This window comes from Natrix helvetica, assembly GCF_964273705.1.
Source record: "Natrix helvetica genome assembly, chromosome: 7".
NCBI classification, from domain to species: Eukaryota; Metazoa; Chordata; class Lepidosauria; order Squamata; family Natricidae; genus Natrix; species Natrix helvetica.
The window spans coordinates 63915354-63931735 of NC_138558.1; the positions used below are offsets into that span (position 1 = coordinate 63915354).

The window sequence follows — 16382 nt, forward strand, 5'->3', positions numbered from 1 at the left end:
TGCCTGAATCAGATACATCAGAGCTATACATGCCTTTATTACAGCAGAGGGTTTGAGTCAGCTTTAAACAGGATGTGAATGATGAACGAACGATGAATGAAAACGAAGGATCGCTTCTATTCACCAAAGAGGCAATTAACAATTTTTATTCAGCAGAGGCCAATGGAAGCGATTGTACTGAGGCTATTAATAAAGACGTTTGCTGGTGGCGAAAAGCACTGGAATTATAATGGCAAAAAGGCATACAGATGAATTAATACAGAATGCAACCACAATCATGCATCGGCTTCCTCTGTAGGTACTTGTTTCTGCCTCTTTTCTCCAAGGCAACGAAATGATGTCCAATCAGCAATCCAAACCCAACATGTTTTGTAAGTGTAGGAAGTTAGCCCCTCTCCTAGGAAAATGAGATAACTTAGGAAATATTTTTGTTTATTTGTTTGTTGGTTTGTTTTTGTATTAAAGTTCCACAGCCTGAAAGAGTTTGAAAACTCCTCCTCTACAAAAGCTAAGCTCATTTTTAAATAGATGTTATACCATAGGAAAAATTCTGGAGTATCTTTCCTTATGAAGTGAAATGGAATATTTTAGGAAATATTAAAAGGGCACCGAATATTTCCCCTAAAAGGGAGGCAGAAACTCAACTCCCCCATCTTTGTCAAAGGGCCATTAAGGCCCGAGCCAGTCTATTGTACATAACAAAGATCTACCTCCTTCAGGCAGGGTCATAATAGGAATTGTCCAAAGTCCTTCCATTACATCATCACCCAGGAAGAGTCAACCAAGCCTGGGACTCAAAAGGACAACCTGCAAAGTGGCTCCTGCATGGCCCCATGGGAGTCTGACAACCAATCAGAATACAAGCTCAAATTCAAAAGCCCAGAGAGGGTATGAAACCCAGGCACTCCTCAGCATCTCAGGACCTCAAACTATGAGATCCTGTTCATCATTAAATCATTGTTCGTATAGAATAAACAATCAATAATTCAACCACTTTGAACCAGCATGATGAAATTTATTGGTGAGTTGGTTCATAACTTTCCAGAATGGCGGGGATAAAGGGAACGAACGTATTTTAAAATTTGGAACATGTGTTTATACAGTTTATATATTTAAAAAAAAGTATGCGAGAAGCAAAGTGTCAGTTTGGTTAAAGTTGCTTAGCAACCTGGGAGAAATATTACTTATGAACAAACAAAATAAAAGGAATATACCAAGCTTTGATGATACTGAGTCATGCATATGGTAATAGTCACAGGTTTTGCAAGGTGTAAAGCCTAATATTTGACAAAGCAGAATAGAAAGAGTAATGACACTTATGAACTTCGGTGTTAGAGAAAACTCTTGAGATTGATAGCCACGAAAACCAACCATTGGCTCATCAAACAGTTCCACCCAGAGTTTTTACTCAAGGCACACATGACCACGTTCAGATTAAGATTGTTGTTGTTGGTTGCGAAGTCGTGTCCGACCCATCGTGTGCTCATGGACAACGTTCCTCCAGGCCTTCCTGTCCTTTACCATCTCCCGGAGTCCATTTAAGCTCACGCCTACTGCTACGGTGACTCCATCCAGCCACTCATTCTCTGGCGTCCCCTTCTCCTTTTGCCCTCAATCTTTCCCAGCTCTTTTTAGGCTCTTCTCCAGTGAGTCTTTCCTTCTCATTAGGTGGCCAAAGTCTTTGAGTTTCCTCTTCAGGATCTGGCCTTCTAAAGAGCAGTCAGGGTTGATCTCCTCTAGGACTGACCGGTTGGATCACCTTGCAGTCCAAGGGACTCACAGGAGTCTTCTCCAGCACCAGAGTTCAAAGTCAGATTAAGATACTTTACATATTATGCAAAGATTTAGCTTCCTGGAAAATGCTTTAATATGATGAAAGATGGATGGCAAGTGAAAAAAAAGGACCACCACTAAGATGGATGGACACTGTGACACTGTGATGATGGGTGCACCACTGGAAGATCTGAAGGAGCAGGTTTGGGACAGATTATCATGGAGAAAATCTAGCTATGTTGTCACTGAGTTGGCATCAACTTGATGGCAAATAATCGATCCAATGTTTGAAGTAGGGGCTTCATTTCTCAGTGTTGTTCATTCTCATAAGGGGAAAATGCAAAGAATAACAAAACATTTTAGGGCAGGGTTTTGCAAACTGTGAGGTATCTATCTTGGGACACAAGTATCAGAGTGAGATGCAAGGAATCCTTTAGTTGCGATGTTATGAAAAATCTGCCTTTCCCCCAAATCTCATTGTTCATTTGTGTTCATTTTGGTGGGCCTTTAGGGGAGGTCTTTAGAGGATTTTTTAAACGGGTGTATAAAATAAGCTTATACCAGAATAAAAGGAGGTGTGATGGCAAGAAGTTGAGAAACCGCTGTTCTAGAGCAAGGATTTTCATTTTTTAAATTGTGAATTAAAAAAATTATTCTGGAACCCACAATTAAGCGGTAAAACTATAGAGATAAGAGAAATGAACTCCCCCCCCCCTTCCTGCTCTCAGATGCCTTCCTTAGCTGCTCTATATCTTCTTCAAAGTGCCATGGGCATCTTGCCGCCTTTTTAAAGTGGCTCCACTATAAAGAAGGTTCCTTAGCTCAGGGGTCTCCAACCTTTGTAAGTTTAAGGCTTGTGCACTTCAACTCCCAGAATTCTCCAGTCAGCATAGCATAGCTTGGCTGGGGAATTCTGGGAGTTGAAGTTTACAAGTCTTAAATTTGCCAGGGTTGGAGACCGGTTATCTTAGCGCGTTCCTCAGAGGGGCCCCTCCCAGTCGTCGTCCTCCCCCTCCCCCCCCCCGCTTTTAAAGACGTTTGCAATAATCCAATTTGCTAATGTGGCTCCTCCTTTGGATAAATTCATTTTTTTCTCTCCCCGCGCTCAATCACGCGCACGCGCACCGAGGTCTTCTCGCTTTTATTTACTTCGCCTCAGTTCCTCCCTTAGTCTCCTGGTTCCAACGAGGTAATCTGAGGTCAGGCGGGCCCGGCTAGGACGCCTGCGCAATAAGGTCCGTTCCACTAACGTTTCGGCGGCGCAGGCGTACCCCACCCCTTGTCCTTACTCGGCTTTTTGACGAACGGGAATCACCCTGGGCAGCCTTGGGCTGGAGTGTGCGCCCATGGCGCATGCTTAGTAGCCTCCAAGGGACGTTCAGGGGGGAAAGAGACGGAGGGGGGGAGGGGGGGCCCTCGCCCGATCGGAGTCCCGTTGCGGGTTGCCAGAAGCGCACGCGCACAAGGGGAAAGAAAAAAAAAAAGCTTTTCCCAGGCTTGGCGGCGGCGGCAGCTACTGTTTTGCCGGTAAGTGCCAGGGTGGCGCATGCGCGGTAGCGGGAAGGTTGCTGCCGAGGCCTTGGGAGATTGCCCGCCGTCGCTACTGCTGTTGCAGCTTCTGAGGGAACGAGGGTGAGTCGCCTCGTGAACGGCTCGTGGAGGCTGGACGCTGCAGCCCCGCGGCCTGAGGAACGGGAGGCACGGGTGAGGAGAAACCCCCCCGCGCGCGGTGAAGGGACAGGGACGCTGAGGGGAACAGCTGCCGCCGACCCCGAGACCGAGCAAGCATCCTCATCCTCCAGGGCGAGGGCGGGAGGACGGCTCTCCGCGGCCGGCGGGCTGAGGTAAAACTTTTGACAGGCGGGGTTGGCGCAGGGCTATGATATCAGCCCCCCCCCCCCCTTTTCCGAAGGCCTCAGATGACCCGCGGTGGACGCGGCTCAAGGCCCTCTGGGGGGAGCCCTTCGCTACCCGGCCCAGCCACTCCCGTCCTGGCCGCTGGGGCTCCACAGCGAGGCGGGGACGGCGAGCGGTGCGGTTTCATAACGGAGCCGGCGGCCGCCTTCCTTGCTCTGCCCTGGGCTAGGACTAATAAGGTTCCCGCTTGTTGCGGGAGGCTGCTTCCCAGGCTGGGCGCAGGCGTGAGGGGGATCCCGGGCGCTTCCCTTCTCTCTCCCTCCCTCCTTCCCGGCCGCCTTGTGGGCGCGGCGGGGTTGCCCTCAAATGCCCTCTGAGCCCGCTCGCCCCTTTTCGTTCTTTTAATTTAATTTATGTGTTTTCTCAAGATAACAGGTATAAACATGGACATGAGCATATGAAATGGGGACAGTAGGACAGGGACGGTAGGCACGTTGGTGGGCTTTACCGATCTCTTAGGAATGGGGTGAGGTCGGCAGTAGGCAGTCTAAGGTTAAAGTTTTGGGGGTTTGGGGAAGAAACCACTGAGTCAGGTAATGCATTCCAGGCATCGACCACTCTGTTGCTGAAGTTGTGTTTTCTGCAATTGAGTTTGCAGCGGTTTACCATAAGTTTGTATCTATTGTGTGCTCCGGTGTTGTTGTGGTTGAAGCTGAAGTAGTCATTGCCTGGTAGGACATTGTAGTAGATAATTTTATGTACTATGCATAGGTCAGACCGAAGGTGGCATATTTTTAAGTTGTCTAAGCCCAAAATTTCGAGCCTGGTGGCATAAGGGATTCTGTTGTGAGCAGAGGAGTGGAGGACTCTTCTCATGAAATACCTCTGGACTCCCTCAATTGTGTTAATGTCTGATATGCAGTGCAGGTTCCAGACAGATGAGCTCTATTCAAGAATTGGTCTAGTGAAGGAAGGATAGGTTTAGCGAAGGTCTTCCGCAGCGTCCCAGGGATGCAGCCGAGGAGATGTTTCCTCATCTTCCTGGCTTGTGGAAGGGTGGCTGAATTCTCCCAGGAGTAGCCTGAGAACACTCACAGAAATCAATGCCTACAGGTAACTCCTCGACTTACAGCCATTTGTTCAGTGGCCGTCCAAAGTTACAACAGTGCTGAAAAAAAGTGACTTTTTCTGACCCTTGTTCACACCTCTGTTTCCCTGAAAATGAGACCTCCCCCAGATAATAAGCCCAATCGGGTTTTTGAGCGCATGCACTAAAATAAGCTCTCCCCAAAAACTAAGCCTTCCCCAAAAATATTGCAACACAGCAGCAGCCATGAGATGACCATGCTCGCCGCCTCCTGCACCTTAAAAATAATAAGACCTCCCCGAAAATAAGGCCAAGCACTTATTTCAGGGGTCAAAAGAAAATAAGACCATGTCTTATTTTCGGGGAAACACGGTATGATCGTCGCAGCATCTCTGATTTTTACATTCGGGTGCTTGGCAACCAACTCACATTTATGATGGTTGCAGTGTGTGTGTGTGTGATGTGATTTCTCTTTGCCCCCCCCCCCCCATTTGCAACCTTCTGGTAAGTGAAGTCAAAAGGGAAAACAGGTTCACTTAACAACCATCTTAATAATTTAACAGCTTGCAGTGATTTGCTTAAACATGGCGAGGAAAGTCGGAAAGTGGGGCAAACTCCCTTATCAAATTTCTCGCCGAACGACAGAAATTGTGCGGCTCAGTTGTGGGTAGTAAGTCGAGGACTAACTATTTTGAAATTCTTGTTTGAATTTCTAACACAAGAAATATAAATAGGTATACAACTCCCCCACCCCTTAAACCAAAGCTCTTGCAGAGACTTGGATGAATTTAATGCAACCACAATCGAGCCCAACATTTATGTTGTTAAGTGAAAAATTTGTTAAGGGAGTTTTGCCCCACTTTACGACTGTTCTTGTCACATTTGTTAAGTGAATCACTGCCATTGTTAAATTACTAACCAAGGTTGTTATGTGAATCTAGTTTCCCCATTGACTTTGTTTGTCAGAAGGTTGCAAAAAGGGATCAGATGACCCAGGGACACTGCAACCAGCATCTGAATGTAAATCACCTGGCTGTGTAATGGTTGTAAGTGTGAAAAACAGCATTTTTCAGTGCCGTTGTAACTTCAAACAGTCACTAAGCAAACTGTTGTAAATTGAGGACTACCTCTACAATAAAATGGTACCTACACCAAAATTGTTGGGAACCACTGATCTAGGGCATTGGATCACTCTGAAGCAGACACCTATTTGCTGATTTATTGCCCATAATTATGACTCCTGCCTGCCCTCTCTTCTGCAAGGCTTGATATCGGTACTGCCAGCAATAATAGGTCTTCACTTCTTGGTGCAGTTGCATTCTTTTAGTAATTGGTCCCTCCTCTATACTAATCTCTGCTCCTCCTCCCTCTAATCTTATGCTTTTATATGTATGTGTCTAAATTTTCCTACAGTGGAAATCTGGTATAGAATAACTTGACTCCTCTCTTATGGATAGGAAGCTGGGAACATCTTAAGTAAATGCTATGGAATTCAGCTATATATTGTTACCCTTTACAATATATGGGTTCATATAGAACCAGCAATCACATAGTGCTGTGTCTTTTGCTTAAAAGTGTCTTTTAAGTGCTCATCTTTTAAGTGATAACCTATTTGTATGGGTAATCCTCAATTTACAACCTCAATTGAGCCCAAAATTTCTTTTGTTAAACATTTGTTAAGTGAGTTTTGCCCCATTTTACAACTTTTCTTGCCATAGTTAAGTGAATCGTTGCAGTTGATAAGTTAGTAACCTGGTTGTTAAATGAACCTGGACAAGCATTGACTTTGCTAGTCAGAAGTTGCAAAGGTGATCACATGATCTTGGGACACACCAATGGTCATAAATATGAATTTTGATCCCATGATCATGGGGAAGCTATAACGGTCGTAACTGTGGAAAACGGTCATGTCACGTTTTTCAGTGCCGTGGAAAGGTCACTCAACAAACTTTTCTATGTTGAGGACTACCTGTATTTGGGTTTGAAGTTTTGTCTACACTTTCAAAAATCCTTTAGATGACCATAGCTTGAAGATTATTAAAGTGTAACTTGTATGGTTTATATAGTGACTTTAGGTCAGTCATTTTCTCCCAGCCCAGCTCACCTCCCAGGATTGTTGTTGTGCCAAAAATAGGAGGAGGAAGGTGTGTTATACACATTCACCATCTTGAATTATTCTTAAAAATAACGGATTCAATTAAAATAAAAAATACATAAATACTTTTGCTGTTCTGTACACTGCAGAGCCAAAACTTTCTCCCATTTGTATGTATGTTCCAGTGGTCTCCCATACAGGTATAACCAGGTTCATAAAAGGCTAATTTCCATGCTTCAAGAGCATTATGACAAATTACTGGACACCAATGTCAGTATATATTAAAATGTTTTCATATCTCAGAAAGCAAAACAGTACACTTTACCTTGTTTCATTAATGATAATGAATTTGGGTGCCTAGTATTTTGAGTTATGGAACATAATATAGGTAGTCTTGACTTACAACAATTTGTTTAGTGACCGTTCAAAGTTACAATGACACTAAAAAAAGTGACTTACGATCATTTTTCTCATTTGTAATTGTTGCAGCATCTGCACGGTCACATAATTTACATTCAGATGCTTGATAACTGACTCACATTTATGACGGTTGCAATGTCCCGGGGTTATGTGATCATCTTTTGCAACCTTCTAACAACCAAATCAATGGGAAAACTAGGTTCACTTAATGATGTTACTAATTTAAAAACTGCAGTGACTCACTTAACAAATGTGGCAAGAAAAATCATGAAATGGGAAAAACTCACTCAACAGATTTCTCAGCAACATAAATTTTGGGCTCAGTTGTGGTCGTAAGTTGAAGACTACCTGTAGTCAACATTAAAAGCAATTTTCAAGCAATGCAAGTAAGAACAAGAACAGAAATACTCTATTTCTCTCAGCTTCCTTAAATCTGATCCCATTATTTCCCTTGTGTACTGTGTTTTGCTGTAAGCCTTGCTGAAATTGCAAGCTTTGGTCATATTACAAATCTTCATATTGTTTTGAATGAACAATATTGTTTAAAGATGATTAAAACTTGGGTGACCTATTTTTCCTGTATCAACAGCCACACTTTATTTGCCATATTGGAGACCGCATTTCGAATAATAAGACCAGGATAAAAGTAAAATACACTATAATAAAGTAGAAGATGCTAGGAACTTTTAGCTGGTTTATTTACTGTGGTTATTTTATTTATTATGAGTATGTTTGCTTAAAGGGGAGAGGGGAAGAGGAAAAATTCTGAATATACTATATATGTGTTCAGAGTTCCAGGGGAGGGTTGAGAATTTATGTCAACAGCATTGCTACTGAGTATCATTACAACTATTTGCATATTTCTGTCAAACTTTTGAAAAATATATCTGTTTAGTGATATAATATGAATTATTAAAAGCAATATAACTGCATTATTTCTTGCTATCTTCAGTTTAGCATAGTTGCTAAATTGTACTGTACTTGACACTATAAATTTTAAAGCATATTTTTGTTGAAGACTGGGCAACAGTGCTGTGAATGCTCAATGTCATTCTCAAGTATAATAAATACTGTAACAATGTATGAATAATAGTGAACATGCAATGAATATAAATCAAGGATTATAAATAAAATAAGCATTAGGCTAGGGCAGAACAATGGTTCCATTAGATCAAAATAGTTTGTTCTCTTACCACTTGATTATATATTGTACATGGCCAAAAACAAAACACACCATTGGAGCATAAGAGCAATATTCTTCAGTATTAGTCTTCAGCATCTTGTGCATGGAGATTATAAAACTGAGGTTTTTGAATATCAGTACTGACTCATCAGTTTTCCCATTTATTCACCTGCAACTTTTTAAATAGCAGTCTTATGGTCATTTACCAAGGAAAATCTACTACTAAATCCAATGGGACTTTTCTGCACAAATATTCAGCTTGGTCATTTAGGACTTTATACTTATCATATATTATTAAAAATGTGTTAATTGTGCCATTTTCTATTTCAAACTTAGTTGAACTTTATTACAATTTTATATTTTGAACATATGTACAGATTTCTTTCATATTATTTTATTCCCACTTATAATTTCTCCATCCCATCAGGTTCTGTGGTTTTCTTTATAAAAATAAATAAAAATAAAAGCAAAACAAATAGACTCGGTTTATTCTCACAATCTTAGCTTTATTTTTACAATTTTTAAATTAAATCATCTGGAATTGTTTTTAATATTCTAATGAAATAATCATATAATGCAGTATTGAATTTTTTTTGCACTAAGGCATCTTGGCTTTATCTGGAAAATCGCCAACATGCATTTTAGGAAGTTATATATTATTTATTCTGAGATAATCATAAATATAGCATTATGAAGTGCTAACTTATCTGTAGAAGACTGGGACAAAGCATTCATCTTCCAACACTGAACTATTAGTCTTCATTTGTATTGTGTGATGATTTATGTATAGCTCCCTTTATTTGACTGTACTTTCTCCCCCTTTCAGATAACTCAAGTTTCCCCGAAAATAAGACTGAGTCTAATACTAATTTTTTCTCCAAAAGATGCATTAGTGTTATTATCAGGTCTTATTTTCGGAGACGTACGGTACTAAATGCATCCATCTGGCTGACTGTCTTAACTCAGGCTTATTTGCGGGGTATATCTTAAATTACAAGCATCCTGAAAAATCATGCTAGGGCTTATTTTCCAGTTGGGTCTTATTTTGGGGGAAACGGTAGATTTTGTATCCCCTCCTCCTCCTCCTCCTCCTCATCATCATCATCATCATCATCCATCCATCCATGCATCCATCCATCCATCTATTAAAAAGGATGTATGTATGTATGTATGTATGTATGTATGTATGTATGCATGTATGTTCCAGTGTAACTCTGGAGCGCCTTGAGCATTTCAACCAAACACAGATGATTTACCCTCTGGAAACAAATAGTGGGGGGTGGAGTAAGACACCCCTGGTGTATGTGTGTGTGTGTGTGTGTTTGTGTTCCAACTTAACTCTGGAATGCCTAGCCTGTTAAGGAAAGCAAGTGTGGTGTCCTAGTGTGGCAATTGTTTGTGATGTCAGTTCCTTCGCAGCTTCCTCTGGAAAGCCAGCTGTGATGTTCACCCTCCAGTGGACCAATGGGGAAGCGCCTGATGGATTTGGGGCAAAGTGCCAGGATCGTAGACAGGGCAGGAAAAAGGAGTGCATGGGAGGGGGAAGGGAGAGGGCAGGGATGATGGACATGGGAGTAGGGGGAAGATAGGCCCCTCTCAATGGCTCCCTGTCAGACAAATGTTTTAATGTCTATAAATACTGGACAATGCCGGGTTATCAGCTAGTATGGAATAAAAGATCTGAGTATCTTTTTTTATACTCTGCATAGGAAGTCAGCCTTTTTTGGGTGCATCCCTTTAATGGGATAACGTTACAGGATTATGCAGATGGGCAAATTAAGAACAACAGGATTAAAATTAGGTTTATATTCAATTAAAGAATATAAACTGTAATTAAAGAATTCAATTAAAGAATAGAAATGAAGAACATGTATGCCTTTTGGTTAAGTTTTAATTTTTCAAACTGAAAAAAAAGCCTTGCCTGCTATGATTAGAACTCCAAAGAAACTCAAAGTATTATGGTAGATGGAAGAATAATTGGCAGCTGATTAATGTAGGTGCCCAGGAGCTGTTTCTACTGGCATTCATTTCTTATAAGAAGTATAATTTGACTTCCTCATTTCTTTGAATGTCTTAAAATACATGACCAGGCTGTCTTTTCATTTACAAGAACTCAGTAAGTTTTTAGATCTAGCAAATTAGTTGGTTGCTATGGTCACATCAATTTGTGAGATTCCTCTATTCTTACCAAATAGAAACTTGAGAACTAAAGCCACTGGCAAACACAAATACAAAAGTTGTAAGTGTCTGAAGTTGAATAAATCTCATGCTTGGAAATTTATCACTAAAGATTTTAAATGTTATGGATTTTATTTTTAACTTTAATTTTAAAGTCATAAAGTAAACATGTCGAACACAAAAATAATTTATTTGGAACTGGTTCCAGGTTTAGTTCAGATCTTCCATTATTTCTCAAATGCAATGGGAAAAATGGTAGTAAATTTCAAAGAACCTTTTTTTGGAATGATCCTGACTTTGGAAAAATAGATTAGAATTAATGGCTAAGAATATGAATTGTGAAAAAAAATGAATGGGCTTGGGTGTAGATCTGCAGATACATTCTTCTAGTTTGCACAAAAACAAAGAAATCATTCTATTTTTAGAGTTAGAAATATTTCAGAATATTGATTGCTTACAGCTGGGTATTTTGCTTAAAGTATGTTTGAGCCCTGAGAACTCTGGGTTGATTTATTTGTTTAATGATCTATTTTATCTGTTCTCTTAGCCATCCATGTATTTGCTAGACTCCAGAACCTTCTTAAACACCAAAAGCATCAATATTCTCTCTGTCCTGCTTCTTCAAGGCCCAGTTTTTGCTTCCATAGGGTGTCATATGAAATACCATTGCTTGCAGTTTTCTGATCTTTGTTAGAATATTTGCTATCAATATTTGTTGTGATTTAGTTTCATTCTTTCTGAGACTGCTCACAAAGTTCATAACAATAATGCCAACAGAAAACCTAACTTCAGAACCAAAAAATAAAATTAAGCTTTGAAATTAAGTTTTTCAAAACTGAAAAAGCAAAAAACCACAAAACCACCCCAACCATCAACAATAAACGACAAAAGCAGAAGAATGTTCTAGGGGAGATTAATAGCATCCCTCAAAATCCTGGTAAAAAAATCTTTGTTTTTTTTCAGTTGAAGTTACAGATTGTGAACATCCCTCAGAATCCACTCAGAAATAGGTTCCTCTATCAAAATGACCTATCCTGGTCAATAAATCTCCTTTCAAGAAGGTGGCATTCCAGATAATGTTAATTATGATTTAAATCCCATTAAATCCAAGTTGAAAGACATATGAAGAAATGAAGACAAATATTTGGGTAATAGAGATATAATTTAAGCAGAGACTTTTAAAATTGTTTACCATATTATGCCATTTGATTACCCTAAGCTTATTTGCAGGCAATAAAACAATAATTTGTAATTTTCAGTGTTGTATGTACCAATAAAGGAGAATACGTATTTCCTTGCCCAAACTAGGTAACATCATCAGTGCTTATCTTATTTATTTATTTATTTATTCTTCGCATTTCTAGACCGCCCCCTCTCCCAAAAAGGACTCGGGGCGGTGTACAGTCCACACAACAAATAACAAGTACTAAATACAAATATAAATATAGATATAAATATACATAAATATACATAAGGAGGAGGTTAAAAATTTAAAAGAACTGTACAGAAGAATATAAATATGGTTCTAAAAACCCTAAAATCAGTTAAATTTAAAACCATACCCTTAAAATAACCAGGTAAGAATATGTTTCCAGGAGGTAATAGTTGTAACAATTATAATTATGCCAGGCCAGCTAATCGAAACAGGTGAGTCTTCAATTTTTGTCGGAAGGAGCGGAAGTCTGTGGTGGTTCTAATATCGGGGGGGGGGGGGAGGTCATTCCAGAGGGTTGGGCCCATCACAGAGAAGGCCCTACTCCTTGGCGCCGCCCGCTGGCATTGCCTAGTGGACGGCACCTGGAGAAGCCCCTCCCTGTGAGAGCGGATTGGCCGCAGGGATGTATGTGGGAGGATGCGATCCCGCAAGTAACTAAGGATGTTTGGGAAATGAAGTGTCTTCAAGAAAACAATCAAGCTTAGTATTGTATGTACTGTATAGTTCAATTGCTGTGATCGTTTATTATTCATTTTTAACTTTATTCTTTAATCAATCAACTATTGTTTTGGGATTTTTCTACCTGGCGAAGTATTTTAAGCACAATATACATTTATATTGCTTGGAATATTGCAGTAAAATGTTGCATTCCTGTGGAATTGGTTTCATTTCAAGAAATTTCATACTCTACTATCTGGGTTTGAGAGCTTTGATTCTAAGTATGTCATAGGGTTGTGTCCTCAAGTTGGTTGGCAAATGATTTTAAGCTATTATTATTATCCAAAAATTGTCTATTATATGGCATAAGATTATGATGTAAAAAGTAAACAAAATTACATACCAAAATAAACAAACAAAACCCTAGTGGTTTAAAGCAGTTCCTGTTTGTTATGCTCTGGCAGATTACAGATAAAGTCCTTTCTCAGTATTTAGAGCAGTACTTCTAAAATATTTCCCTTCATTACCCAAAACTGCTTATCGGAAAGTCCTTTTTACTCAATGTAGAAATAACGTTTTAAGTTAGCTTAAATGTCAGTGTTGTGATGGGTTTCTGAGCATTACCTGAATTTTGGGTAATTTAACCAGGTTTGGAAAGCCCTAATTTAGAGGGAATCTTAACTGTTTATTATGTTTTTCACCTGCATTTTCTGGTAGGTAAACATTTGGTATGCAAATCCAGTAATTATTCTGGCTTTATAGTAGTAAGGTTTCTTGAGAGACAGTTGCAGTTTCCTAGTAGCAGCTCTTTTTCCTGGAAGAAATCTTGATATTAAGACTCTGAAAGAAGACAAGCCCCTACGCAATGATGTCAAAGAATAAAATCTCTTTTTAAAACAGGGATACACATTTTTCTAGGAGTACATTCCATCTAAGAATGATGCGGCAGTGCTGGTGTTGAGGCTAAAAAATACACAGAATAATGAATTTGTGTGTGAACAAATATAAAATAACATTTTTATTTAATTATTTTAAATATATATATTTAAATTATTTATTTAAAACTAAATAAATAATGGTAGCAGGTGGCTTTACAGACTGTTAGATCCCCTCATTTCAAAACTCATTTTGCCTTTTGCTGCTCTGTCTGCACAGGGAAAGCAAAGGGGGATTTTTAACAACACTTCCGCTTTGCCTATACAAACCTGTGGGAGCTCTGTTTTGATAAAGTCATAAGTAAGTTGACAGGACTCCTGCAGGTATGCTCAAAAGTGGGTCTGCTGTCAAAACTCAGGACTAGCCCTTTCTCTGTGTTTTGCTTGTGCAACCCAGTTGCCTGGTTACCCAGGCAAAGTGAGAACAAAGCAGGGCCATCAAATGCCTAGTACGTTTTGATACTATTCGCACTGCAAAGTTGTCTAGGCAAAGCAAGAGCTAGTTTTGACTCCCCTTTTATCTGTGCAAGTATCCTCAGAAGCTTATGTTTTCTTCCTGGGAGTTCTATCCTACAATTTAAGAATCAATGATATTTGGTATTAATTGAGAACAATGTGTATGATTAATTAATAGGTAATAAAATGACAGAACTTTTGCTAAATAACTTTTAACAGACTTATATTCATATATTTTATTAAATGCATGTGTATATACACACATCAAGCATCGCCAAATTGAACAAGAGAGAGAGGGAGGGAGGGAGAGGTATAGATTTGGATGGATGGATGGATGGATGGATGGATAGATAGATGATAGATAGATAGATAGATAGATAGATAGATAGATAGATAGCTATAGCAATAGCAATAGCAATAGCAATAGCAATATATACCACTTCATAGTGTTTTTACAGCATTCTCTAAGCAGTTTTACAGAGTTAGCATATTGCCCCCAACAGACAGACCTACAGACAGACAGACAGATATTGAACAAAATGTAAAAGAGCGCTTCCTGTGAGAAAACCTATTTCTAGATTTGTGGTTTCTGCCATGAAAAACTATGGGGAAGATGGCACATGGAGAGTGCAAATCCATCCCTTTCCTAGGCTGTCCTAGGAAAGTGATAATGGCCTCTTCCTTAGGCCATTGGGTTCCTCATGTACTTCAGTAATATGATATCCCCAGATAAGGGTATCATTCTCACCCTTCTGATTTTTCATACATTGTTAAAAGACTTGCCTTTTTTTTCAAGCTTTGAAAAAGCTTGAAAGAGTGCAAAGTGCTCTTTGCACTTTGACTTATATGCTGCTTCATAGTGCTTTGCAGCACTCTCTAAGTGGTTTTACAGAGTCAGCATACTATCCCCAACAATCGGGGTCCTCATTTTACCAACCTCAGAAGGATGGAAAACTGAGTCAATCTTGAACCGGTGAGGACTGAACTGTGGCAGTGACCTGAATTAGCCTGTAGTAGGTTAGGATCAGGGACATGGTGGCTCAGTGGCTAAGATGCTGAGCTTGTAGATCAGAAGGATGACAGTTCAGTAGTTCAAATCCCTAGCGCCGCAAAACGGAGTGAGTGCCTGTTACTTGTCCCAGCGTCTGCCAATCTAGCAGTTTGAAAGCATGTAAAAAAGGCAAGTAGAAAAATAGGGACCACCTTTGGTGGGAAGGTAACAGCGTTCCGTGCGCCTTCGGCGTTTAGTCATGCTGGCTACATGACTACGGAGACATCTTCGGACAGCACTGGCTCTTCGGCTTAGAAACGGAGATGAGCACCGCCCCCTAGAACTGGGAACGACTGGAACGCATCTGTGGGGGAGCCTTTTCTTGTTTGTTTGTTTTTGGTCCTGTCTTCTGATGAAGTATACTGTCTTTCTTTGATATGTGTTCTTTTCTCTTGCTTTTTAATGGTAAACCACTAATCATTATAAAATTGTACTCTCTCAAAATTGAAATAATAGTCTAAATAGCTGCTATCTTTCAAGTTTACCCTATCCAGTAAATGATACTGTAGTTTAAGGTATTCCCACTCTGTCAAGAAGAGATGGCTCTTATGAGGTGGTGAGTGAGAAAGAGGGATGATAGTTAGGATGGGAGCAGAGTCTGGATGCTTTTTACTATTTTGAAAGTCATAAGTCATATCGTGGTGAGATGAGAAAAAAGTCAAATGAGGGCATAAAGCTAGGGCTTGTAACATCAGTGGATTGAATCAGCAAAGAAGAAAATGAATTAGAGGCTGAAAACTTCTGCAGTCTCCGACTGTTAAGGAGCAAAGACAATAAACACAGCCAGTAAACAAGCAGGTAGGCAGTGATGAATAAGAGTCATTCATAGGCAACAGGAAGTTCATCTCAGCATTAAAAAAACCAAGAAACAATGGAGATTAATTTCTTATTTAAAATTAAGCAAACTGACAGATGAAAGTAAAAAGCCTCCCCAGGCAAGTAAAAGAATGCCCTCCCACTGGGAATTGTACCCGTCCTTCCCCTTTCTTCGCTTATAGGCATGATCTTTTCAGTTTGAATTATTTAGTAATGATTTTAATTGTTTATATCAGATTGTAGCTGTTCATGTTTTATTATTAGTTGCCTCAAGTATCCTCTGGGCAGAAAGAAAAATGTAACTTGTATGCGTAATAACAGCTGTCACCACAATTCAATTATGTGTTTTCCTTTTTAAGGAGTCCCATACAGCACTCTACTCCTATTCATAGTTACAATCAGAATGTTTTACTTTACCTTAGTAGTATAATATTTGATTTACAACTTGACTATCTCCTGTTTTATTTTACTTTATGTAGTTGTAAAACAAGAGTACTCATGGTATAAGAATACCGCCTAAGAAAAGCATCAACCAAGTTTGCCAAGTTGCATGTCTGTAGTATTCTGCGACAGCTATCTTACCGTATTTTTCGGAGTATAAGACACACGGGGGTATAAGACGCACCAAGGTTTTGAAGAGGCAAATAAAAAAAGTAGG

At 39.8% G+C, this 16382-nt stretch overlaps 1 protein-coding gene across 7 annotated transcripts in view; it reads left to right on the forward strand.

Moving 5' to 3' along the window:
• Positions 1-947: 947 nt before the first annotated feature.
• CLOCK (clock circadian regulator) overlaps positions 948-16382 on the forward strand; it is a 70149-nt gene continuing 54714 nt past the window's right edge. For 4 of the 7 annotated variants that reach the window (XM_081959451.1, XM_081959448.1, XM_081959454.1 and 1 more), the window contains exon 1: positions 3193-3300. The gene's annotated coding sequence lies outside the window, so the exon portion shown is untranslated. Of the gene's footprint in view, positions 1022-3192; positions 3301-3337; positions 3618-16382 lie in introns of those variants that run through there. The other 3 variants (XM_081959452.1, XM_081959449.1, XM_081959450.1) reach the window with 3 other exon arrangements.